Source organism: Lampris incognitus, chromosome 9 (assembly GCF_029633865.1).
Source record: "Lampris incognitus isolate fLamInc1 chromosome 9, fLamInc1.hap2, whole genome shotgun sequence".
In the NCBI taxonomy this organism is placed as follows: domain Eukaryota; kingdom Metazoa; phylum Chordata; class Actinopteri; order Lampriformes; family Lampridae; genus Lampris; species Lampris incognitus.
In genome coordinates, this window is record NC_079219.1 from 17,979,145 (window position 1) to 18,003,705 (window position 24,561).

Consider the following 24,561-nt stretch of genomic DNA (forward strand, 5'->3'; position numbering starts at 1 on the left):
CAGTCATGTGTCTTTCACTGAGGGGCTTTACCAAGGCATCAACTTCATTCACTCAAGTAACAATATCACTTGCCTGAACCAAGGATAGCAAAGGAGTATGGCTTGAATGATCGAGCAAGGTGTCCTAGAATATTTTTCTGACAGCCACCTCATTATTGGAGCTAAGAAAACAAATGCATACACACACACAATCCTGCTGCATGGCCAGATTTTGCCTTTGGGAATGATTTTTTTGGAATCTTCTTTGTTCAAGTTTTCCCTGCCTATGATATTAGCTGATATGATTGAAAGCCCACTTAGCATGGGAAGGACAGTGAGATTGACTCCCACATTCTCCTTAATGAAGCCTTTTTGATATGTGGTGCAATAGCTTAAGAAGGCATTTCCAAAAGGCCTTTCCATACCGGATATATAGCTTTAATTGAGAAGTGCGTTTTTTGGCTTTATGATCAGTCGGGCTTAGAACGTACAGTGTTTTACTGCAGTCTGTACTTTTCTTGTTTGTGAAAGGCTCAAGGCTTAAAGAAGCATTTCTTGAAGGCTTTTCCATACTGATAATTCACCTTTATGTGAGAGTGCTTTTTCCATGCTTTTGGAGCGGCTGGGCTTTGCGTGTACAATGGTCTACTGCAGTAAGTACTTTTCTTGTTTGTGGATGTAGGCCTATGAAAACTGTGCAGACAGCAGCATTTACAAGCTTCAGTTCGAAAGGTTAACAAGTTGGAATGCAAGCAATGAACTAGAAACACACTCTGATCAATGTGAACTGACTGTCTACAAATAAGAGAGCGCGCATGTACCAGCTTGGTTGCCGAAACCCGGGATCGAACCAGGGACCTTTAGATCTTCAGTCTAACGCTCTCCCAACTGAGCTATTTCGGCACAGTACGCAAGGGTCAAGCTTTGTAATCTTGATCTCTCCCTGCCCATGTACTATGATCTATTTCTCACGGAATGGGAGAGCCTTTCTTTTAAATGGAAAGAAGTGTATTTTCAAATCAACTTTGTCTCATTGAAATACACTATTTTAACGAATACTTATAACCAAGGGCTATAACTAAGTAACTACACAATTAGGTCTGGCTTGAGGCTTCAGCCTCCTTTGGGGTTCACTTGAAGTGCATAGGGGAATTAGCTCAAATGGTAGAGCGCTCACTTAGCATGCGAGAGGTAGCGGGATCAATGCCCGCATTCTCCAAAGAGCAGGTTCTTGCATGTCTATTCAGTGTTGCCTTTGCTAAAGACTCCAAATAATGTTGCTATTGCTTGAGTTTTGAGCATGACGACAGTTGCTTTGCCCTTTCTTATTCTATTTAATTTTTTTAGCTCTTAATTTATGTTTAACATGTCCTGATGTCATTAAATTATTCTCTTTAAAAATGCATTTTTAATGTATTCTATAGCTCTTTATGATGCCTTTATTTAAAGCCTTATACATGAAGACTTGCAATGTCAAAATAAATATAGCTAAAGTGTGGGACTTTTACATACAAATGAATCTCCATTACATTACAGCCCTTGCTGAACAAGATCACAAAATGATGATTAAGCCTGTCCCCGCCAGGTAAATCGCTCTGTATTTCGCATCATACCGGAGTTTTAAATGTGGTGTCTGGGTGACATTCCCGCAATGGCGAGCCGGACATTATACATTGTATAGCAACCAGCAACGATTGATTTGCCCGAGCTAAACTTCCATGTAATGAAAGCGTTCGAACGCTTGTAATTGGCCAACCATCAGGGCTTTCTACCAGACAGCTTCTGGGCTTGGAAGGTATGGTAGAAAAACCTAAGAAGTGTCCAAGAACAGCTTCTGATGCTACAGAGAAAAAAAGAATTTCAGCATTCAGAGGAAGGATTAAAGTTAAAAAAATAAATATAAATAAAAGAAAGCGATCGATGGTGAGGACAAATACGGAAAACCAATGGTGAAGCTTTGCATCATTTGAGAGTGCTGAAAGAAGAGCATTAATAACTCTTGCTGCCAGAAGGAGGAGAAAAACATCTCTGCTTCAAGTTTAACATTTGATGATCACATTACATTAGCTTTAGGCCATGCTACTTTTTCTTTTGAAAGCATGATTTTTGAAATTCCTTACACTTAACCAGGAGGTAATATGATATCTTAAAAAATAAATAAATACATTTAAATATAGCTTTGGACTGTTTTTTGTCTGAAGAAAGAATGGTCTCTGGTGTGATATAAGCTATTCATAGATGTGTTTTTTGGTTGTATGTGTTACTGGAACAAAATCTGAATTTGTGTGCAATTTGAGTGAAACATTTATGTAAACATTTTGATATGAGTATTAATATTATCCCAACTTGAACACATATGTGATCATCCATTCTCCAGTTCTGCTGTCCTTTCAGTAAAGGCAGCAGTCATGTGTCTTTCACTGAGGGGCTTTACCAAGGCATCAACTTCATTCACTCCAGTAACAATATCACTTGCCTGAACCAAGGATAGCAAAGGAGTATGGCTTGAATGATCGAGCAAGGTGTCCTAGAATATTTTTGTGACAGCCACCTCATTATTGGAGCTAAGAAAACAAATGCATACACACACACAATCCTGCTGCAAGGCCAGATTTTGCCTTTGGGAATGATTTTTTTGGAATCTTCTTTGTTCAAGTTTTCCCTGACTATGATATTAGCTGATATGATTTAAAGCCCACTTAGCATGGGAAGGACAGTGAGATTAACTCCCACATTCTCCTTAATGAAGCCTTTTTGATATGTGGTGCAATAGCTTAAGAAGGCATCTCCAAAAGGCCTTTCCATAACGGATATATACCTTTAATTGAGAAGTGCGTTTTTTGGCTTTATGATCAGTCGGGCTTAGAACGTACAGTGTTTTACTGCAGTCTGTACTTTTCTTGTTTGTGAAAGGCTCAAGGCTTAAAGAAGCATTTCTTGAAGGCTTTTCCATACTGATAATTCACCTTTATGTGAGAGTGCTTTTTCCATGCTTTTGGAGCGGCTGGGCTTTGCGTGTACAATGGTCTACTGCAGTAAGTACTTTTCTTGTTTGTGGATGTTGGCCTACGAAAACTGTGCAGACAGCAGCATTTACAAGCTTCAGTTCGAAAGGTTAACAAGTTGGAATGCAAGCAATGAACTAGAAACACACTCTGATCAATGTGAACTGACTGTCTACAAATAAGAGAGCGCGCATGTACCAGCTTGGTTGCCGAAACCCGGGATCGAACCAGGGACCTTTAGATCTTCAGTCTAACGCTCTCCCAACTGAGCTATTTCGGCACAGAACGCAGGGGTCCAGCTTTGTAATCTTGATCTCTCCCTGCCCATGTACTATGATCTATTTCTCACGGAATGGGAGAGCATTTCTTTTAAATGGAAAGAAGTGTATTTTCAAATCAACTTTGTCTCATTGAAATACACTATTTTGACGAATACTTATAACCAAGGGCTATAACTAAGTAACTACACAATTAGGTCTGGCTTGAGGCTTCAGCCTCCTTTGGGGTTCACTTAAGGTGCATAGGGGAATTAGCTCAAATGGTAGAGCGCTCACTTAGCATGCCAGATTCAGCGGGATCAATGCCCGCATTCTCCAAAGAGCAGGTTCTTGCATGTCTATTCAGTGTCGTATTTGCTAAAGACTCCAAATAATGTTGCTATTGCTTGAGTTTTGAGCATGACGACAGTTGCTTTGCCCTTTCTTATTCTATTTAATTTTTTTAGCTCTTAATTTATGTTTAACATGTCCTGATGTCATTAAATTATTCTCTTTAAAAATGCATTTTTAATGTATTCTATAGCTCTTTATGATGCCTTTATTTAAAGCCTTATACATGAAGACTTGCAATGTCATAATCAATATAGCTAAAGTGTGGAACTTTTACATACAAATGAATCTCCATTACATTACAGCCCTTGCTGAACAAGTTCACACAATGATGATTAAGCCTGTCCCCGCCAGGTAAATCGCTCTGTATTTCGCATCATACCGGAGTTTTAAATGTGGTGTCTGGGTGACATTCCCGCAATGGCGAGCCGGACATTATACATTGTATAGCAACCAGCAACGATTGATTTGCTCGAGCTAAACTTCCATGTAATGAAAGCGTTCGAATGCTTGTAATTGGCCAACCATCAGGGCTTTCTACCAGACAGCTTCTGGGCTTGGAAGGTATGGTAGAAAAACCTAAGAAGTGTCCAAGAACAGCTTCTGATGCTACAGAGAAAAAAAGAATTTCAGCATTCAGAGGAAGGATTAAAGTTAAAAAAATAAATATAAATAAAAGAAAGCGATCGATGGTGAGGACAAATACGGAAAACCAATGGTGAAGCTTTGCATCATTTGAGAGTGCTGAAAGAAGAGCATTAATAACTCTTGCTGCCAGAAGGAGGAGAAAAACATCTCTGCTTCAAGTTTAACATTTGATGATCACATTACATTAGCTTTAGGCCATGCTACTTTTTCTTTTGAAAGCATGATTTTTGAAATTCCTTACACTTAACCAGGAGGTAATATGATATCTTAAAAAATAAATAAATACATTTAAATATAGCTTTGGACTGTTTTTTGTCTGAAGAAAGAATGGTCTCTGGTGTGATATAAGCTATTCATAGATGTGTTTTTTGGTTGTATGTGTTACTGGAACAAAATCTGAATTTGTGTGCAATTTGAGTGAAACATTTATGTAAACATTTTGATATGAGTATTAATATTATCCCAACTTGAACACATATGTGATCATCCATTCTCCAGTTCTGCTGTCCTTTCAGTAAAGGCAGCAGTCATGTGTCTTTCACTGAGGGGCTTTACCAAGGCATCAACTTCATTCACTCCAGTAACAATATCACTTGCCTGAACCAAGGATAGCAAAGGAGTATGGCTTGAATGATCGAGCAAGGTGTCCTAGAATATTTTTGTGACAGCCACCTCATTATTGGAGCTAAGAAAACAAATGCATACACACACACAATCCTGCTGCAAGGCCAGATTTTGCCTTTGGGAATGATTTTTTTGGAATCTTCTTTGTTCAAGTTTTCCCTGACTATGATATTAGCTGATATGATTTAAAGCCCACTTAGCATGGGAAGGACAGTGAGATTAACTCCCACATTCTCCTTAATGAAGCCTTTTTGATATGTGGTGCAATAGCTTAAGAAGGCATCTCCAAAAGGCCTTTCCATAACGGATATATACCTTTAATTGAGAAGTGCGTTTTTTGGCTTTATGATCAGTCGGGCTTAGAACGTACAGTGTTTTACTGCAGTCTGTACTTTTCTTGTTTGTGAAAGGCTCAAGGCTTAAAGAAGCATTTCTTGAAGGCTTTTCCATACTGATAATTCACCTTTATGTGAGAGTGCTTTTTCCATGCTTTTGGAGCGGCTGGGCTTTGCGTGTACAATGGTCTACTGCAGTAAGTACTTTTCTTGTTTGTGGATGTTGGCCTACGAAAACTGTGCAGACAGCAGCATTTACAAGCTTCAGTTCGAAAGGTTAACAAGTTGGAATGCAAGCAATGAACTAGAAACACACTCTGATCAATGTGAACTGACTGTCTACAAATAAGAGAGCGCGCATGTACCAGCTTGGTTGCCGAAACCCGGGATCGAACCAGGGACCTTTAGATCTTCAGTCTAACGCTCTCCCAACTGAGCTATTTCGGCACAGAACGCAGGGGTCCAGCTTTGTAATCTTGATCTCTCCCTGCCCATGTACTATGATCTATTTCTCACGGAATGGGAGAGCATTTCTTTTAAATGGAAAGAAGTGTATTTTCAAATCAACTTTGTCTCATTGAAATACACTATTTTGACGAATACTTATAACCAAGGGCTATAACTAAGTAACTACACAATTAGGTCTGGCTTGAGGCTTCAGCCTCCTTTGGGGTTCACTTAAGGTGCATAGGGGAATTAGCTCAAATGGTAGAGCGCTCACTTAGCATGCCAGATTCAGCGGGATCAATGCCCGCATTCTCCAAAGAGCAGGTTCTTGCATGTCTATTCAGTGTCGTATTTGCTAAAGACTCCAAATAATGTTGCTATTGCTTGAGTTTTGAGCATGACGACAGTTGCTTTGCCCTTTCTTATTCTATTTAATTTTTTTAACTCTTAATTTATGTTTAACATGTCCTTATGTTATTAAATTATTTTTTTTAAAAATGCATTTTTAATGTATTCTATAGCTCTTTATGATGCCTTTATTTAAAGCCTTATACATGAAGACTTGCAATGTCATAATCAATATAGCTAAAGTGTGGAACTTTTACATACAAATTAATCTCCATTACATTACAGCCCTTGCTGAACAAGTTCACACAATGATGATTAAGCCTGTCCCCGCCAGGTAAATCGCTCTGTATTTCGCATCATACCGGAGTTTTAAATGTGGTGTCTGGGTGACATTCCCGCAATGGCGAGCCGGACATTATACATTGTATAGCAACCAGCAACGATTGATTTGCTCGAGCTAAACTTCCATGTAATGAAAGCGTTCGAATGCTTGTAATTGGCCAACCATCAGGGCTTTCTACCAGACAGCTTCTGGGCTTGGAAGCTATGGTAGAAAAACCTAAGAAGTGTCCAAAAACAGCTTCTGATGCTACAGAGAAAAAAAGAATTTCAGCATTCAGAGGAAGGATTAAAGTTAAAAAAATAAATATAAATAAAAGAAAGCGATCGATGGTGAGGACAAATACGGAAAACCAATGGTGAAGCTTTGCATCATTTGAGAGTGCTGAAAGAAGAGCATTAATAACTCTTGCTGCCAGAAGGAGGAGAAAAACATCTCTGCTTCAAGTTTAACATTTGATGATCACATTACATTAGCTTTAGGCCATGCTACTTTTTCTTTTGAAAGCATGATTTTTGAAATTCCTTACACTTAACCAGGAGGTAATATGATATCTTAAAAAATAAATAAATACATTTAAATATAGCTTTGGACTGTTTTTTGTCTGAAGAAAGAATGGTCTCTGGTGTGATATAAGCTATTCATAGATGTGTTTTTTGGTTGTATGTGTTACTGGAAAAAAATCTGAATTTGTGTGCAATTTGAGTGAAACATTTATGTAAACATTTTGATATGAGTATTAATATTATCCCAACTTGAACACATATGTGATCATCCATTCTCCAGTTCTGCTGTCCTTTCAGTAAAGGCAGCAGTCATGTGTCTTTCACTGAGGGGCTTTACCAAGGCATCAACTTCATTCACTCCAGTAACAATATCACTTGCCTGAACCAAGGATAGCAAAGGAGTATGGCTTGAATGATCGAGCAAGGTGTCCTAGAATATTTTTGTGACAGCCACCTCATTATTGGAGCTAAGAAAACAAATGCATACACACACACAATCCTGCTGCAAGGCCAGATTTTGCCTTTGGGAATGATTTTTTTGGAATCTTCTTTGTTCAAGTTTTCCCTGCCTATGATATTGGCTGATATGATTGAAAGCCCACTTAGCATGGGAAGGACAGTGAGATTGACTCCCACATTCTCCTTAATGAAGCCTTTTTGATATGTGGTGCAATAGCTTAAGAAGGCATTTCCAAAAGGCCTTTCCATACCGGATATATACCTTTAATTGAGAAGTGCGTTTTTTGGCTTTATGATCAGTCGGGCTTAGAACGTACAGTGTTTTACTGCAGTCTGTACTTTTCTTGTTTGTGAAAGGCTCAAGGCTTAAAGAAGCATTTCTTGAAGGCTTTTCCATACTGATAATTCACCTTTATGTGAGAGTGCTTTTTCCATGCTTTTGGAGCGGCTGGGTTTTGCGTGTACAATGGTCTACTGCAGTAAGTACTTTTCTTGTTTGTGGATGTTGGCCTACGAAAACTGTGCAGACAGCAGCATTTACAAGCTTCAGTTCGAAAGGTTAACAAGTTGGAATGCAAGCAATGAACTAGAAACACACTCTGATCAATGTGAACTGACTGTCTACAATTAAGAGAGCGCGCATGTACCAGCTTGGTTGCCGAAACCCGGGATCGAACCAGGGACCTTTAGATCTTCAGTCTAACGCTCTCCCAACTGAGCTATTTCGGCACAGAACATAGGGGTCAAGCTTTGTAATCTTGATCTCTCCCTGCCCATGTACTATGATCTATTTCTCACGGAATGGGAGAGCCTTTCTTTTAAATGGAAAGAAGTGTATTTTCAAATCAACTTTGTCTCATTGAAATACACTATTTTGATGAATACTTATAACCAAGGGCTATAACTAAGTAACTACACAACTAGATCTGGCTTTAGTCTTCAGCCTCCTTTGGGGTTCACTTAAGGTGCATAGGGGAATTAGCTCAAATGGTAGAGCGCTCACTTAGCATGCCAGATTCAGCGGGATCAATGCCCGCATTCTCCAAAGAGCAGGTTCTTGCATGTCTATTCAGTGTCGCATTTGCTAAAGACTCCAAATAATGCTGCTATTGCTTGAGTTTTGAGCATGATGACAGTTGCTTTGCCCTTTCTTATTCTATTTAATTTTTTTAGCTCTTAATTTATGTTTAACATGTCCTTATGTCATTAAATTATTTTTTTTTAAAATGCATTTTTAATGTATTCTATAGCTCTTTATGATGCCTTTATTTAAAGCCTTATACATGAAGACTTGCAATGTCAAGATCAATATAGCTAAAGTGTGGGACTTTTACATACAAATGAATCTCCATTACATTACAGCCCTTGCTGAAAAAGTTCACACAATGATGATTAAGCCTGTCCCCGCCAGGTAAAACGCTCTGTATTTCGCATCATACCGGAGTTTTAAATGTGGTGTCTGGGTGACATTCCCGCAATGGCGAGCCGGACATTATACATTGTATAGCAACCAGCAACGATTGATTTGCTCGAGCTAAACTTCCATGTAATGAAAGCGTTCGAATGCTTGTAATTGGCCAACCATCAGGGCTTTCTACCAGACAGCTTCTGGGCTTGGAAGGTATGGTAGAAAAACCTAAGAAGTGTCCAAAAACAGCTTCTGATGCTACAGAGAAAAAAAGAATTTCAGCATTCAGAGGAAGGATTAAAGTTAAAAAAAATAAATATAAATAAAAGAAAGCGATCGATGGTGAGGACAAATACGGAAAACCAATGGTGAAGCTTTGCATCATTTGAGAGTGCTGAAAGAAGAGCATTAATAACTCTTGCTGCCAGAAGGAGGAGAAAAACATCTCTGCTTCAAGTTTAACATTTGATGATCACATTACATTAGCTTTAGGCCATGCTACTTTTTCTTTTGAAAGCATGATTTTTGAAATTCCTTACACTTAACCAGGAGGTAATATGATATCTTAGAAAATAAATAAATACATTTAAATATAGCTTTGGACTGTTTTTTGTCTGAAGAAAGAATGGTCTCTGGTGTGATATAAGCTATTCATAGATGTGTTTTTTGGTTGTATGTGTTACTGGAACAAAATCTGAATTTGTGTGCAATTTGAGTGAAACATTTATGTAAACATTTTGATATGAGTATTAATATTATCCCAACTTGAACACATATGTGATCATCCATTCTCCAGTTCTGCTGTCCTTTCAGTAAAGGCAGCAGTCATGTGTCTTTCACTGAGGGGCTTTACCAAGGCATCAACTTCATTCACTCCAGTAACAATATCACTTGCCTGAACCAAGGATAGCAAAGGAGTATGGCTTGAATGATCGAGCAAGGTGTCCTAGAATATTTTTGTGACAGCCACCTCATTATTGGAGCTAAGAAAACAAATGCATACACACACACAATCCTGCTGCAAGGCCAGATTTTGCCTTTGGGAATGATTTTTTTGGAATCTTCTTTGTTCAAGTTTTCCCTGACTATGATATTAGCTGATATGATTTAAAGCCCACTTAGCATGGGAAGGACAGTGAGATTAACTCCCACATTCTCCTTAATGAAGCCTTTTTGATATGTGGTGCAATAGCTTAAGAAGGCATCTCCAAAAGGCCTTTCCATAACGGATATATACCTTTAATTGAGAAGTGCGTTTTTTGGCTTTATGATCAGTCGGGCTTAGAACGTACAGTGTTTTACTGCAGTCTGTACTTTTCTTGTTTGTGAAAGGCTCAAGGCTTAAAGAAGCATTTCTTGAAGGCTTTTCCATACTGATAATTCACCTTTATGTGAGAGTGCTTTTTCCATGCTTTTGGAGCGGCTGGGCTTTGCGTGTACAATGGTCTACTGCAGTAAGTACTTTTCTTGTTTGTGGATGTTGGCCTACGAAAACTGTGCAGACAGCAGCATTTACAAGCTTCAGTTCGAAAGGTTAACAAGTTGGAATGCAAGCAATGAACTAGAAACACACTCTGATCAATATGAACTGACTGTCTACAAATAAGAGAGCGCGCATGTACCAGCTTGGTTGCCGAAACCCGGGATCGAACCAGGGACCTTTAGATCTTCAGTCTAACGCTCTCCCAACTGAGCTATTTTGGCACAGAACGCAGGGGTCAAGCTTTGTAATCTTGATCTCTCCCTGCCCATGTACTATGATCTATTTCTCACGGAATGGGAGAGCATTTCTTTTAAATGGAAAGAAGTGTATTTTCAAATCAACTTTGTCTCATTGAAATACACTATTTTGACGAATACTTATAACCAAGGGCTATAACTAAGTAACTACACAATTAGGTCTGGCTTGAGGCTTCAGCCTCCTTTGGGGTTCACTTAAGGTGCATAGGGGAATTAGCTCAAATGGTAGAGCGCTCACTTAGCATGCCAGATTCAGCGGGATCAATGCCCGCATTCTCCAAAGAGCAGGTTCTTGCATGTCTATTCAGTGTCGTATTTGCTAAAGACTCCAAATAATGTTGCTATTGCTTGAGTTTTGAATATGACGACAGTTGCTTTGCCCTTTCTTATTCTATTTAATTTTTTTAACTCTTAATTTATGTTTAACATGTCCTTATGTCATTAAATTATTCTTTTTAAAAATGCATTTTTAATGTATTCTATAGCTCTTTATGATGCCTTTATTTAAAGCCTTATACATGAAGACTTGCAATGTCAAGATCAATATAGCTAAAGTGTGGGACTTTTACATACAAATGAATCTCCATTACATTACAGCCCTTGCTGAACAAGTTCACACAATGATGATTAAGCCTGTCCCCGCCAGGTAAATCGCTCTGTATTTCGCATCATACCGGAGTTTTAAATGTGGTGTCTGGGTGACATTCCCGTAATGGCGAGCCGGACATTATACATTGTATAGCAACCAGCAACGATTGATTTGCTCGAGCTAAACTTCCATGTAATGAAAGCGTTCGAACGCTTGTAATTGGCCAACCATCAGGGCTTTCTACCAGACAGCTTCTGGGCTTGGAAGGTATGGTAGAAAAATCTAAGAAGCGTCCAAGAACAGCTTCTGATGCTACAGAGAAAAAAAGAATTTCAGCATTCAGAGGAAGGATTAAAGTTAAAAAAATAAATATAAATAAAAGAAAGCGATCAATGGTGAGGACAAATACGGAAAACCAATGGTGAAGCTTTGCATCATTTGAGAGTGCTGAAAGAAGAGCATTAATAACTCTTGCTGCCAGAAGGAGGAGAAAAACATCTCTGCTTCAAGTTTAACATTTGATGATCACATTACATTAGCTTTAGGGCATGCTACTTTTTATTTTGAAAGCATGATTTTTGAAATTCCTTTCACTTAACCAGGAGGTAATATGATATCTTAAAAAATAAATAAATACATTTAAATATAGCTTTGGACTGTTTTTTGTCTGAAGAAAGAATGGTCTCTGGTGTGATATAAGCTATTCATAGATGTGTTTTTTGGTTGTATGTGTCACTGGAACAAAATCTGAATTTGTGTGCAATTTGAGTGAAACATTTATGTAAACATTTTGATATGAGTATTAATATTATCCCAACTTGAACACATATGTGATCATCCATTCTCCAGTTCTGCTGTCCTTTCAGTAAAGGCAGCAGTCATGTGTCTTTCACTGAGGGGCTTTACCAAGGCATCAACTTCATTCACTCCAGTAACAATATCACTTCCCTGAACCAAGGATAGCAAAGGAGTATGGCTTGAATGATCGAGCAAGGTGTCCTAGAATATTTTTCTGACAGCCGCCTCATTATTGGAGCTAAGAAAACAAATGCATACACAAACACAATCCTGCTGCAAAGCCAGATTTTGCCTTTGGGAATGATTTTTTTGGAATCTTCTTTGTTCAAGTTTTCCCTGCCTATGATATTAGCTGATATGATTGAAAGCCCACTTAGCATGGGAAGGACAGTGAGATTGACTCCCACATTCTCCTTAATGAACCCTTTTTGATATGTGGTGCAATAGCTTAAGAAGGCATTTCCAAAAGGCCTTTCCATACCGGATATATAGCTTTAATTGAGAAGTGCGTTTTTTGGCTTTATGATCAGTCGGGCTTAGAACGTACAGTGTTTTACTGCAGTCTGTACTTTTCTTGTTTGTGAAAGGCTCAAGGCTTAAAGAAGCATTTCTTGAAGGCTTTTCCATACTGATAATTCACCTTTATGTGAGAGTGCTTTTTCCATGCTTTTGGAGCGGCTGGGCTTTGCGTGTACAATGGTCTACTGCAGTAAGTACTTTTCTTGTTTGTGGATGTTGGCCTACGAAAACTGTGCAGACAGCAGCATTTACAAGCTTCAGTTCGAAAGGTTAACAAGTTGGAATGCAAGCAATGAACTAGAAACACACTCTGATCAATGTGAACTGACTGTCTACAAATAAGAGAGCGCGCATGTACCAGCTTGGTTGCCGAAACCCGGAATTGAACCAGGGACCTTTAGATCTTCAGTCTAACGCTCTCCCAACTGAGCTATTTCGGCACAGAACGCAGGGGTCAAGTTTTGTAATCTTGATCTCTCCCTGCCCATGTACTATAATCTATTACTCACGGAATGGGAGAGCATTTCTTTTAAATGGAAAGAAGTGTATTTTCAAATCAACTTTGTCTCATTGAAATACACTATTTTGACGAATACTTATAACCAAGGGCTATAACTAAGTAACTACACAATTAGGTCTGGCTTGAGGCTTCAGCCTCCTTTGGGGTTCACTTAAGGTGCATAGGGGAATTAGCTCAAATGGTAGAGCGCTCACTTAGCATGCCAGATTCAGCGGGATCAATGCCCGCATTCTCCAAAGAGCAGGTTCTTGCATGTCTATTCAGTGTTACCTTTGCTATAGACTCCAAATAATGTTGCTATTGCCTGAGTTTTGAGCATGATGACAGTTGCTTTGCCCTTTCTTATTCTATTTAATTTTTTTAGCTCTTAATTTATGTTTAACATGTCCTTATGTCATTAAATTATTCTTTTTAAAAATGCATTTTTAATGTATTCTATAGCTCTTTATGATGCCTTTATTTAAAGCCTTATACATGAAGACTTGCAATGTCAAAATAAATATAGCTAAAGTGTGGGACTTTTACATACAAATGAATCTCCATTACATTACAGCCCTTGCTGAACAAGTTCACACAATGATGATTAAGCCTGTCCCCGCCAGGTAAATCGCTCTGTATTTCGCATCATACCGGAGTTTTAAATGTGGTGTCTGGGTGACATTCCCGCAATGGCGAGCCGGACATTATACATTGTATAGCAACCACCAACGATTGATTTGCCCGAGCTAAACTTCCATGTAATGAAAGCGTTCGAACGCTTGTAATTGGCCAACCATCAGGGCTTTCTACCAGACAGCTTCTGGGCTTGGAAGGTATGGTAGAAAAACCTAAGAAGCGTCCAAGAACAGCTTCTGATGCTACAGAGAAAAAAAGAATTTCAGCATTCACAGGAAGGATTAAAGTTAAAAAAATAAATATAAATAAAAGAAAGCGATCGATGGTGAGGACAAATACGGAAAACCAATGGTGAAGCTTTGCATCATTTGAGAGTGCTGAAAGAAGAGCATTAATAACTCTTGCTGCCAGAAGGAGGAGAAAAACATCTCTGCTTCAAGTTTAACATTTGATGATCCCATTACATTAGCTTTAGGCCATGCTACTTTTTCTTTTGAAAGCATGATTTTTGAAATTCATTACACTTAACCAGGAAGTAATATGATATCTTAAAAAATAAATAAATACATTTAAATATAGCTTTGGACTGTTTTTTGTCTGAAGAAAGAATGGTCTCTGGTGTGATATAAGCTATTCATAGATGTGTTTTTTGGTTGTATGTGTTACTGGAACAAAATCTGAATTTGTGTGCAATTTGAGTGAAACATTTATGTAAACATTTTGATATGAGTATTAATATTATCCCAACTTGAACACATACTATGTGATCATCCATTCTCCAGTTCTGCTGTCCTTACAATAAAGGCAGCAGTCATGTGTCTTTCACTGAGGGGCTTTACCAAGGCATCAACTTCATTCACTCCAGTAACAATATCACTTGCATGAACCAAGGATAGCAAAGGTGTATGGCTTGAATGATCGAGCAAGGTGTCCTAGAATATTTTTCTGACAGCCACCTCATTATTGGAGCTAAGAAAACAAATGCATACACACACACAATCCTGCTGCAAGGCCAGATTTTGCCTTTGGGAATGATTTTTTTGGAATCTTCTTTATTCAAGTTTTCCCTGCCTATGATATTAGCTGATATGATTGAAAGCCCACTTAGCATGGGAAGGACAGTGAGATTGACTCCCACATTCTCCTTAATGAACCCTTTTTGATATGTGGTGCAATAGCTTAAGAAGGCATTTCCAAAAGGCCTTTCCATACCGGATATATACCTTTGATTGAGAAGTGCGTTTTTTTGGCTTTATGATCAGTCGAGCTTAGAACGTACAGTGTTTTACTGCAGTCTGTACTTTTCTTGTTTGTGAAAGGCTCAAGGCTTAAAGAAGCATTTCTTGAAGGCTTTTCCATACTGATAATTCACCTTTATGTGAGAGTGCTTTTTCCATGCTTTTGGAGCGGCTGGGCTTTGCGTGTACAATGGTCTACTGCAGTAAGTACTTTTCTTGTTTGTGGATGTTGGCCTACGAAAACTGTGCAGACAGCAGCATTTACAAGCTTCAGTTCGAAAGGTTAACAAGTTGGGATGCAAGCAATGAACTAGAAACACACTCTGATCAATGTGAACTGACTGTCTACAAATAAGAGAGCGTACAGCTTGGTTGCCGAAACCTGGGATCGAACCAGGGACCTTTAGATCTTCAGTCTAACGCTCTCCCAGCTGAGCTATTTCGGCACAGATCGCAAAGGTCAAGCTTTGTAATCTTGATCTCTCCCTGCCCATGTACTATGATCTATTTCTCACGGAATGGGAGAGCATTTCTTTTAAATGGAAAGAAGTGTATTTTCAAATCAACTTTGTCTCATTGAAATACACTATTTTGACGAATACTTATAACCAAGGGCTATAACTAAGTAACTACACAATTAGGTCTGGCTTGAGGCTTCAGCCTCCTTTGGGGTTCACTTAAGGTGCATAGGGGAATTAGCTCAAATGGTAGAGCGCTCACTTAGCATGCCAGATTCAGCGGGATCAATGCCCGCATTCTCCAAAGAGCAGGTTCTTGCATGTCTATTCAGTGTTACCTTTGCTAAAGACTCCAAATAATGTTGCTATTGCCTGAGTTTTGAATATGACGACAGTTGCTTTGCCCTTTCTTATTCTATTTAATTTTTTAGCTCTTAATTTATGTTTAACATGTCCTGATGTCATTAAATTATTCTTTTTAAAAATGCATTTTTAATGTATTCTATAGCTCTTTATGATGCCTTTATTTAAAGCCTTATACATGAAGACTTGCAATGTCAAAATAAATATAGCTAAAGTGTGGGACTTTTACATACAAATGAATCTCCATTACATTACAGCCCTTGCTGAACAAGTTCACACTATGGTGATTAAGCCTGTCCCCTCCAGGTAAATCGATCTGTATTTCGCATCATACCGGAGTTTTAAATGTGGTGTCTGGGTGACATTCCCGCAATGGCGAGCCGGACATTATACATTGTATAGCAACCACCAACGATTGATTTGCCCGAGCTAAACTTCCATGTAATGAAAGCGTTCGAATGCTTGTAATTGGCCAACCATCAGGGCTTTCTACCAGACAGCTTCTGGGCTTGGAAGGTATGGTAGAAAAACCTAAGAAGCGTCCAAGAACAGCTTCTGATGCTACAGAGAAAAAAAGAATTTCAGCATTCACAGGAAGGATTAAAGTTAAAAAAATAAATATAAATAAAAGAAAGCGATCGATGGTGAGGACAAATACGGAAAACCAATGGTGAAGCTTTGCATCATTTGAGAGTGCTGAAAGAAGAGCATTAATAACTCTTGCTGCCAGAAGGAGGAGAAAAACATCTCTGCTTCAAGTTTAACATTTGATGATCCCATTACATTAGCTTTAGGCCATGCTACTTTTTCTTTTGAAAGCATGATTTTTGAAATTCATTACACTTAACCAGGTAGTAATATGATATCTTAAAAAATAAATAAATACATTTAAATATAGCTTTGGACTGTTTTTTGTCTGAAGAAAGAATGGTCTCTGGTGTGATATAAGCTATTCATAGATGTGTTTTTTGGTTGTATGTGTTACTGGAACAAAATCTGAATTTGTGTGCAATTTGAGTGAAACATTTATGTAAACATTTTGATATGAGTATTAATATTATCCCAACTTGAACACATACTATGTGATCATCCATTCTCCAGTTCTGCTGTCCTTACAGTAAAGGCAGCAGTCATGTGTCTTTCACTGAGGGGCTTTACCAAGGCATCAACTTCATTCACTCCAGTAACAATATCACTTGCCTGAACCAAGGATAGCAAAGGTGTATGGCTTGAATGATCGAGCAAGGTGTCCTAGAATATTTTTCTGACAGCCACCTCATTATTGGAGCTAAGAAAACAAATGCATACACACACACAATCCTGCTGCAAAGCCAGATTTTGCCTTTGGGAATTATTTTTTTGGAATCTTCTTTATTCAAGTTTTCCCTGCCTATGATATTAGCTGATATGATTGAAAGCCCACTTAGCATGGGAAGGACAGTGAGATTGACTCCCACATTCTCCTTAATGAACCCTTTTTGATATGTGGTGCAATAGCCTTAGAAGGCATTTCCAAAAGGCCTTTCCATACCGGATATATACCTTTGATTGAGAAGTGCGTTTTTTTGGCTTTATGATCAGTCGAGCTTAGAACGTACAGTGTTTTACTGCAGTCTGTACTTTTCTTGTTTGTGAAAGGCTCAAGGCTTAAAGAAGCATTTCTTGAAGGCTTTTCCATACTGATAATTCACCTTTATGTGAGAGTGCTTTTTCCATGCTTTTGGAGCGGCTGGGCTTTGCGTGTACAATGGTCTACTGCAGTAAGTACTTTTCTTGTTTGTGGATGTTGGCCTACGAAAACTGTGCAGACAGCAGCATTTACAAGCTTCAGTTCGAAAGGTTAACAAGTTGGAATGCAAGCAATGAACTAGAAACACACTCTGATCAATGTGAACTGACTGTTTACAAATAAGAGAGCGCACATGTACCAGCTTGGTTGCCGAAACCCGGGATCGAACCAGGGACCTTTAGATCTTCAGTCTAACGCTCTCCCAACTGAGCTATTTCGGCACAGAACGCAAGGGTCAAGCTTTGTAATCTTGATCTCTCCCTGCCCATGTACTATGATCTATTTCTCACGGAATGGGAGATCATTTCTTTTAAATGGAAAGAAGTGTATTTTCAAATCAACTTTGTCTCATTGAAATACACTATTTTGACGAATACTTATAACCAAGGGCTATAACTAAGTAACTACACAATTAGGTCTGGCTTGAGGCTTCAGCCTCCTTTGGGGTTCACTTAAGGTGTAGGGGAATTAGCTCAAATGGTAGAGCGCTCACTTAGCATGCCAGATTCAGCGGGATCAATGCCCGCATTCTCCAAAGAGCAGGTTCTTGCATGTCTATTCAGTGTTACCTTTGCTAAAGACTCCAAATAATGTTGCTATTGCTTGAGTTTTGAATATGACGACAGTTGCTTTGCCCTTTCTTATTCTATTTAATTTTTTTAGCTCTTAATTTATGTTTAACATGTCCTTATGTCATTAAATTATTCTTTTTAAAAATGCATTTTTAATGTATTCTATAGCTCTTTATGATGCCTTTATTTAAAGCCTTATACATGAAGACTTGCAATGTCAAGATCAATATAGCTAAAGTGTGGGACTTTTACATACAAATGAATCTCGATTACTTTACAGCCCTTGCTGAACAAGTTCACACAATGATGATTAAGCCTGTCCCCTCCAGGTAAATCGATCTGTATTTCGCATCATACCGGAGTTTTAAATGTGGTGTTTGGGTGACATTCCCGCAATGGCGAGCCGGACATTATACATTGTATAGCAACCAGCAACGATTGATTTACCCGAGCTAAACTTCCATGTAATGAAAGCGTTCGAACGCTTGTAATTGGCCAACCATCAGGGCTTTCTACCAGACAGCTTCTGGGCTTGGAAGGTATGGTAGAAAAACCTAAGAAGCGTCCAAGAACAGCTTCTGATGCTACAGAGAAAAAAAGAATTTCAGCATTCACAGGAAGGATTAAAGTTAAAAAAATAAATATAAATAAAAGAAAGCGATCGATGGTGAGGACAAATACGGAAAACCAATGGTGAAGCTTTGCATCATTTGAGAGTGCTGAAAGAAGAGCATTAATAACTCTTGCTGCCAGAAGGAGGAGAAAAACATCTCTGCTTCAAGTTTAACATTTGATGATCCCATTACATTAGCTTTAGGCCATGCTACTTTTTCTTTTGAAAGCATGATTTTTGAAATTCATTACACTTAACCAGGAAGTAATATGATATCTTAAAAAATAAATAAATACATTTAAATATAGCTTTGGACTGTTTTTTGTCTGAAGAAAGAATGGTCTCTGGTGTGATATAAGCTATTCATAGATGTGTTTTTTGGTTGTATGTGTTACTGGAACAAAATCTGAATTTGTGTGCAATTTGAGTGAAACATTTATGTAAACATTTTGATATGAGTATTAATATTATCCCAACTTGAACACATACTATGTGATCATCCATTCTCCAGTTCTGCTGTCCTTACAATAAAGGCAGCAGTCATGTGTCTTTCACTGAGGGGCTTTACCAAGGCATCAACTTAATTCACTCCAGTAACAATATCACTTGCATGAACCAAGGATAGCAAAGGTGTATGGCTTGAATGATCGAGCAAGGTGTCCTAGAATATTTTTCTGACAGCCACCTCATTATTGGAGCTAAGAAAACAAATGCATACACACACACAATCCTGCTGCAAGGCCAGATTTTGCCTTTGGGAATGATTTTTTTGGAATCTTCTTTATTCAAGTTTTCCCTGCCTATGATATTAGCTGATATGATTGAAAGCCCACTTAGCATGGGAAGGACAGTGAGATTGACTCCCACATTCTCCTTAATGAACCCTTTTTGATATGTGGTGCAATAGCTTAAGAAGGCATTTCCAAAAGGCCTTTCCATACCGGATATATACCTTTGATTGAGAAGTGCGTTTTTTTGGCTTTATGATCAGTCGAGCTTAGAACGTACAGTGTTTTACTGCAGTCTGTACTTTTCTTGTTTGTGAAAGGCTCAAGGCTTAAAGAAGCATTTCTTGAAGGCTTTTCCATACTGATAATTCACCTTTATGTGAGAGTGCTTTTTCCATGCTTTTGGAGCGGCTGGGCTTTGCGTGTACAATGGTCTACTGCAGTAAGTACTTTTCTTGTTTGTGGATGTTGGCCTACGAAAACTGTGCAGACAGCAGCATTTACAAGCTTCAGTTCGAAAGGTTAACAAGTTGGGATGCAAGCAATGAACTAGAAACACACTCTGATCAATGTGAACTGACTGTCTACAAATAAGAGAGCGTACAGCTTGGTTGCCGAAACCTGGGATCGAACCAGGGACCTTTAGATCTTCAGTCTAACGCTCTCCCAGCTGAGCTATTTCGGCACAGATCGCAAAGGTCAAGCTTTGTAATCTTGATCTCTCCCTGCCCATGTACTATGATCTATTTCTCACGGAATGGGAGAGCATTTCTTTTAAATGGAAAGAAGTGTATTTTCAAATCAACTTTGTCTCATTGAAATACACTATTTTGACGAATACTTATAACCAAGGGCTATAACTAAGTAACTACACAATTAGGTCTGGCTTGAGGCTTCAGCCTCCTTTGGGGTTCACTTAAGGTGCATAGGGGAATTAGCTCAAATGGTAGAGCGCTCACTTAGCATGCCAGATTCAGCGGGATCAATGCCCGCATTCTCCAAAGAGCAGGTTCTTGCATGTCTATTCAGTGTTACCTTTGCTAAAGACTCCAAATAATGTTGCTGTTGCTTGAGTTTTGAGCATGACGACAGTTGCTTTGCCCTTTCTTATTCTATTTAATTTTTTTAGCTCTTAATTTATGTTTAACATGTCCTTATCTCATTAAATTGTTCTTTTTAAAAATGCATTTTTAATGTATTCTATAGCTCTTTATGATGCCTTCATTTAAAGCCTTATACATGAAGACTTGCAATGTCAAGATCATTATAGCTAAAGTGTGGGACTTTTACATACAAATGAATCTCCATTACATTACAGCCCTTGCTGAACAAGTTCACACAATGATGATTAAGCCTGTCCCCGCCAGGTAAATCGCTCTGTATTTCGCATCATACCGGAGTTTTAAATGTGGTGTCTGGGTGACATTCCCGCAATGGCGAGCCGGACATTATACATTGTATAGCAACCAGCAACGATTGATTTACCCGAGCTAAACTTCCATGTAATGAAAGCGTTCGAACGCTTGTAATTGGCCAACCATCAGGGCTTTCTACCAGACAGCTTCTGGGCTTGAAAGGTATGGTAGAAAAACCTAAGACGCGTCCAAGAACAGCTTCTGATGCTACAGAGAAAAAAAGAATTTCAGCATTCAGAGGAAGGATTAAAGTTAAAAAAATAAATATAAATAAAAGAAAGCGATCGATGGTGAGGACAAATACGAAAAACCAATGGTGAAGCTTTGCATCATTTGAGAGTGCTGAAAGAAGAGCATTAATAACTCTTGCTGCCAGAAGGAGGAGAAAAACATCTCTGCTTCAAGGTTAACATTTGATGATCACAATACATTAGCTTTAGGCCATACTACTTTTTATTTTAAAAGCATGATTTTTGAAATTCCTTTCACTTAACCAGGAGGTAATATGATATCTTAAAAAATAAATAAATACATTTAAATATAGCTTTGGACTGTTTTTTGTCTGAAGAAAGAATGGTCTCTGGTGTGATATAAGCTATTCATAGATGTGTTTTTTGGTTGTATGTGTTACTGGAACAAAATCTGAATTTGTGTGCAATTTGAGTGAAACATTTATGTAAACATTTTGATATGAGTATTAATATTATCCCAACTTGAACACATACTATGTGATCATCCATTCTCCAGTTCTGCTGTCCTTTCAGTAAAGGCAGCAGTCATGTGTCTTTCACTGAGGGGCTTTACCAAGGCATCAACTTCATTCACTCCAGTAACAATATCACTTGCCTGAACCAAGGATAGCAAAGGTGTATGGCTTGAATGATCGAGCAAGGTGTCCTAGAATATTTTTCTGACAGCCACCTCATTATTGGAGCTAAGAAAACAAATGCATACACACACACAATCCTGCTGCAAAGCCAGATTTTGCCTTTGGGAATTATTTTTTTGGAATCTTCTTTATTCAAGTTTTCCCTGCCTATGATATTAGCTGATATGATTGAAAGCCCACTTAGCATGGGAAGGACAGTGAGATTGACTCCCACATTCTCCTTAATGAACCCTTTTTGATATGTGGTGCAATAGCTTAAGAAGGCATTTCCAAAAGGCCTTTCCATACCGGATATATACCTTTGATTGAGAAGTGCGTTTTTTTGGCTTTATGATCAGTCGAGCTTAGAACGTACAGTGTTTTACTGCAGTCTGTACTTTTCTTGTTTGTGAAAGGCTCAAGGCTTAAAGAAGCATTTCTTGAAGGCTTTTCCATACTGATAATTCACCTTTATGTGAGAGTGCTTTTTCCATGCTTTTGGAGCGGCTGGGCTTTGCGTGTACAATGGTCTACTGCAGTAAGTACTTTTCTTGTTTGTGGATGTTGGCCTACGAAAACTGTGCAGACAGCAGCATTTACAAGCTTCAGTTCGAAAGGTTAACAAGTTGGGATGCAAGCAATGAACTAGAAACACACTCTGATCAATGTGAACTGACTGTCTACAAATAAGAGAGCGCACATGTACCAGCTTGGTTGCCGAAACCCGGGATCGAACCAGGGACCTTTAGATCTTCAGTCTAACGCTCTCCCAACTGAGCTATTTCGGCACAGAACGCAGGGGTCAAGCTTTGTAATCTTGATCTCTCCCTGCCCATGTACTATGATCTATTTCTCACGGAATGGGAGAGCATTTCTTTTAAATGTAAGAAGTGTATTTTCAAATCAACTTTGTCTCATTGAAATACACTATTTTAACGAATACTTATAACCAAGGGCTATAACTAAGTAACTACACAATTAGGTCTGGCTTGAGGCTTCAGCCTCCTTTGGGGTTCACTTAAAGTGCATAGGGGAATTAGCTCAAATGGTAGAGCGCTCGTTTAGCATGCGAGAGGTAGCGGGATCAATGCCCGCATTCTCCAAAGAGCAGGTTCTTGCATGTCTATTCAGTGTTGCCTTTGCTAAAGACTCCAAATAATGTTGCTATTGCTTGAGTTTTGAGCATGACGACAGTTTCTTTGCCCTTTCTTATTCTATTTAATTTTTTTAGCTCTTAATTTATGTTTAACATGTCCTTATCTCATTAAATTATTCTTTTTAAAAATGCATTTTTAATGTATTCTATAGCTCTTTATGATGCCTTCATTTAAAGCCTTATACATGAAGACTTGCAATGTCAAGATACTTATAGCTAAAGTGTGGGACTTTTACATACAAATGAATCTCCATTACATTACAGCCCTTGCTGAACAAGTTCACACAATGATGATTAAGCCTGTCCCCGCCAGGTAAATCGCTCTGTATTTCGCATCATACCGGAGTTTTAAATGTGGTGTCTGGGTGACATTCCCGCAATGGCGAGCCGGACATTATACATTGTATAGCAACCAGCAACGATTGATTTACCCGAGCTAAACTTCCATGTAATGAAAGCGTTCGAACGCTTGTAATTGGCCAACCATCAGGGCTTTCTACCAGACAGCTTCTGGGCTTGACCGGTATGGTAGAAAACCTAAGAAGCGTCCAAGAACAGCTTCTGATGCTACAGAGAAAAAAAGAATTTCAGCATTCAGAGGAAGGATTAAAGTTAAAAAAATAAATATAAATAAAAGAAAGCGATCGATGGTGAGGACAAATACGGAAAACCAATGGTGAAGCGTTGCATCATTTGAGAATGCTGAAAGAAGAGCATTAATAACTCTTGCTGCCAGAAGGAGGAGAAAAACATCTCTGCTTCAAGTTTAACATTTGATGATCACAGTACATTAGCTTTAGGCCATACTACTTTTTATTTTAAAAGCATGATTTTTGAAATTCCTTTCACTTAACCAGGAGGTAATATGATATCTTAAAAAATAAATAAATACATTTAAATATAGCTTTGGACTGTTTTTTGTCTGAAGCAAGAATGGTCTCTGGTGTGATATAAGCTATTCATAGATGTGTTTTTTGGTTGTATGTGTTACTGGAACAAAATCTGAATTTGTGTGCAATTTGAGGGAAACATTTATGTAAACATTTTGATATGAGTATTAATATTATCCAAACTTGAACACATACTATGTGATCATCCATTCTCCAGTTCTGCTGTCCTTTCAGTAAAGGCAGCAGTCATGTGTCTTTCACTGAGGGGCTTTACCAAGGCATCAACTTCATTCACTCCAGTAACAATATCACTTGCCTGAACCAAGGATAGCAAAGGTGTATGGCTTGAATGATCGAGCAAGGTGTCCTAGAATATTTTTCTGACAGCCACCTCATTATTGGAGCTAAGAAAACAAATGCATACACACACACAATCCTGCTGCAAAGCCAGATTTTGCCTTTGGGAATTATTTTTTTGGAATCTTCTTTGTTCAAGTTTTCCCTGCCTATGATATTAGCTGATATGATTGAAAGCCCACTTAGCATGAGAAAGACAGTGAGATTGACTCCCACATTCTCCTTAATGAACCCTTTTTGATATGTGGTGCAATAGCTTAAGAAGGCATTTCCAAAAGGCCTTTCCATACCGGATATATACCTTTAATTGAGAAGTGCGTTTTTTTGGCTTTATGATCAGTCGAGCTTAGAACGTACAGTGTTTTACTGCAGTCTGTACTTTTCTTGTTTGTGAAAGGCTCAAGGCTTAAAGAAGCATTTCTTGAAGGCTTTTCCATACTGATAATTCACCTTTATGTGAGAGTGCTTTTTCCATGCTTTTGGAGCGGCTGGGCTTTGCGTGTACAATGGTCTACTGCAGTAAGTACTTTTCTTGTTTGTGGATGTTGGCCTACGAAAACTGTGCAGACAGCAGCATTTACAAGCTTCAGTTCGAAAGGTTAACAAGTTGGAATGCAAGCAATGAA

The 24,561-nt window shown here is 38.5% G+C and overlaps 10 non-coding genes across 10 annotated transcripts; all 10 read right to left on the reverse strand.

Annotated features, from left to right (window-relative positions):
• Positions 1-809: 809 nt before the first annotated feature.
• trnaf-gaa (transfer RNA phenylalanine (anticodon GAA)) lies at positions 810-882 on the reverse strand. Its single transcript has one exon. It is a non-coding gene; the product is annotated as a tRNA-Phe (tRNA).
• Positions 883-3,191: 2,309 nt separating this feature from the next.
• Positions 3,192-3,264, reverse strand: trnaf-gaa (transfer RNA phenylalanine (anticodon GAA)). The gene has a single exon. It is a non-coding gene; the product is annotated as a tRNA-Phe (tRNA).
• Positions 3,265-5,573: 2,309 nt separating this feature from the next.
• On the reverse strand, positions 5,574-5,646 carry trnaf-gaa (transfer RNA phenylalanine (anticodon GAA)). Its single transcript has one exon. It is a non-coding gene; the product is annotated as a tRNA-Phe (tRNA).
• A 2,309-nt stretch (positions 5,647-7,955) lies between these two features.
• On the reverse strand, positions 7,956-8,028 carry trnaf-gaa (transfer RNA phenylalanine (anticodon GAA)). Its single transcript has one exon. It is a non-coding gene; the product is annotated as a tRNA-Phe (tRNA).
• A 2,310-nt stretch (positions 8,029-10,338) lies between these two features.
• Positions 10,339-10,411, reverse strand: trnaf-gaa (transfer RNA phenylalanine (anticodon GAA)). The gene has a single exon. It is a non-coding gene; the product is annotated as a tRNA-Phe (tRNA).
• Positions 10,412-12,720: 2,309 nt separating this feature from the next.
• Positions 12,721-12,793, reverse strand: trnaf-gaa (transfer RNA phenylalanine (anticodon GAA)). Its single transcript has one exon. It is a non-coding gene; the product is annotated as a tRNA-Phe (tRNA).
• Positions 12,794-15,099: 2,306 nt separating this feature from the next.
• Positions 15,100-15,172, reverse strand: trnaf-gaa (transfer RNA phenylalanine (anticodon GAA)). The gene has a single exon. It is a non-coding gene; the product is annotated as a tRNA-Phe (tRNA).
• A 2,312-nt stretch (positions 15,173-17,484) lies between these two features.
• Positions 17,485-17,557, reverse strand: trnaf-gaa (transfer RNA phenylalanine (anticodon GAA)). Its single transcript has one exon. It is a non-coding gene; the product is annotated as a tRNA-Phe (tRNA).
• A 2,304-nt stretch (positions 17,558-19,861) lies between these two features.
• On the reverse strand, positions 19,862-19,934 carry trnaf-gaa (transfer RNA phenylalanine (anticodon GAA)). Its single transcript has one exon. It is a non-coding gene; the product is annotated as a tRNA-Phe (tRNA).
• A 2,313-nt stretch (positions 19,935-22,247) lies between these two features.
• On the reverse strand, positions 22,248-22,320 carry trnaf-gaa (transfer RNA phenylalanine (anticodon GAA)). The gene has a single exon. It is a non-coding gene; the product is annotated as a tRNA-Phe (tRNA).
• Between the last annotated feature and the right edge of the window lie 2,241 nt (positions 22,321-24,561).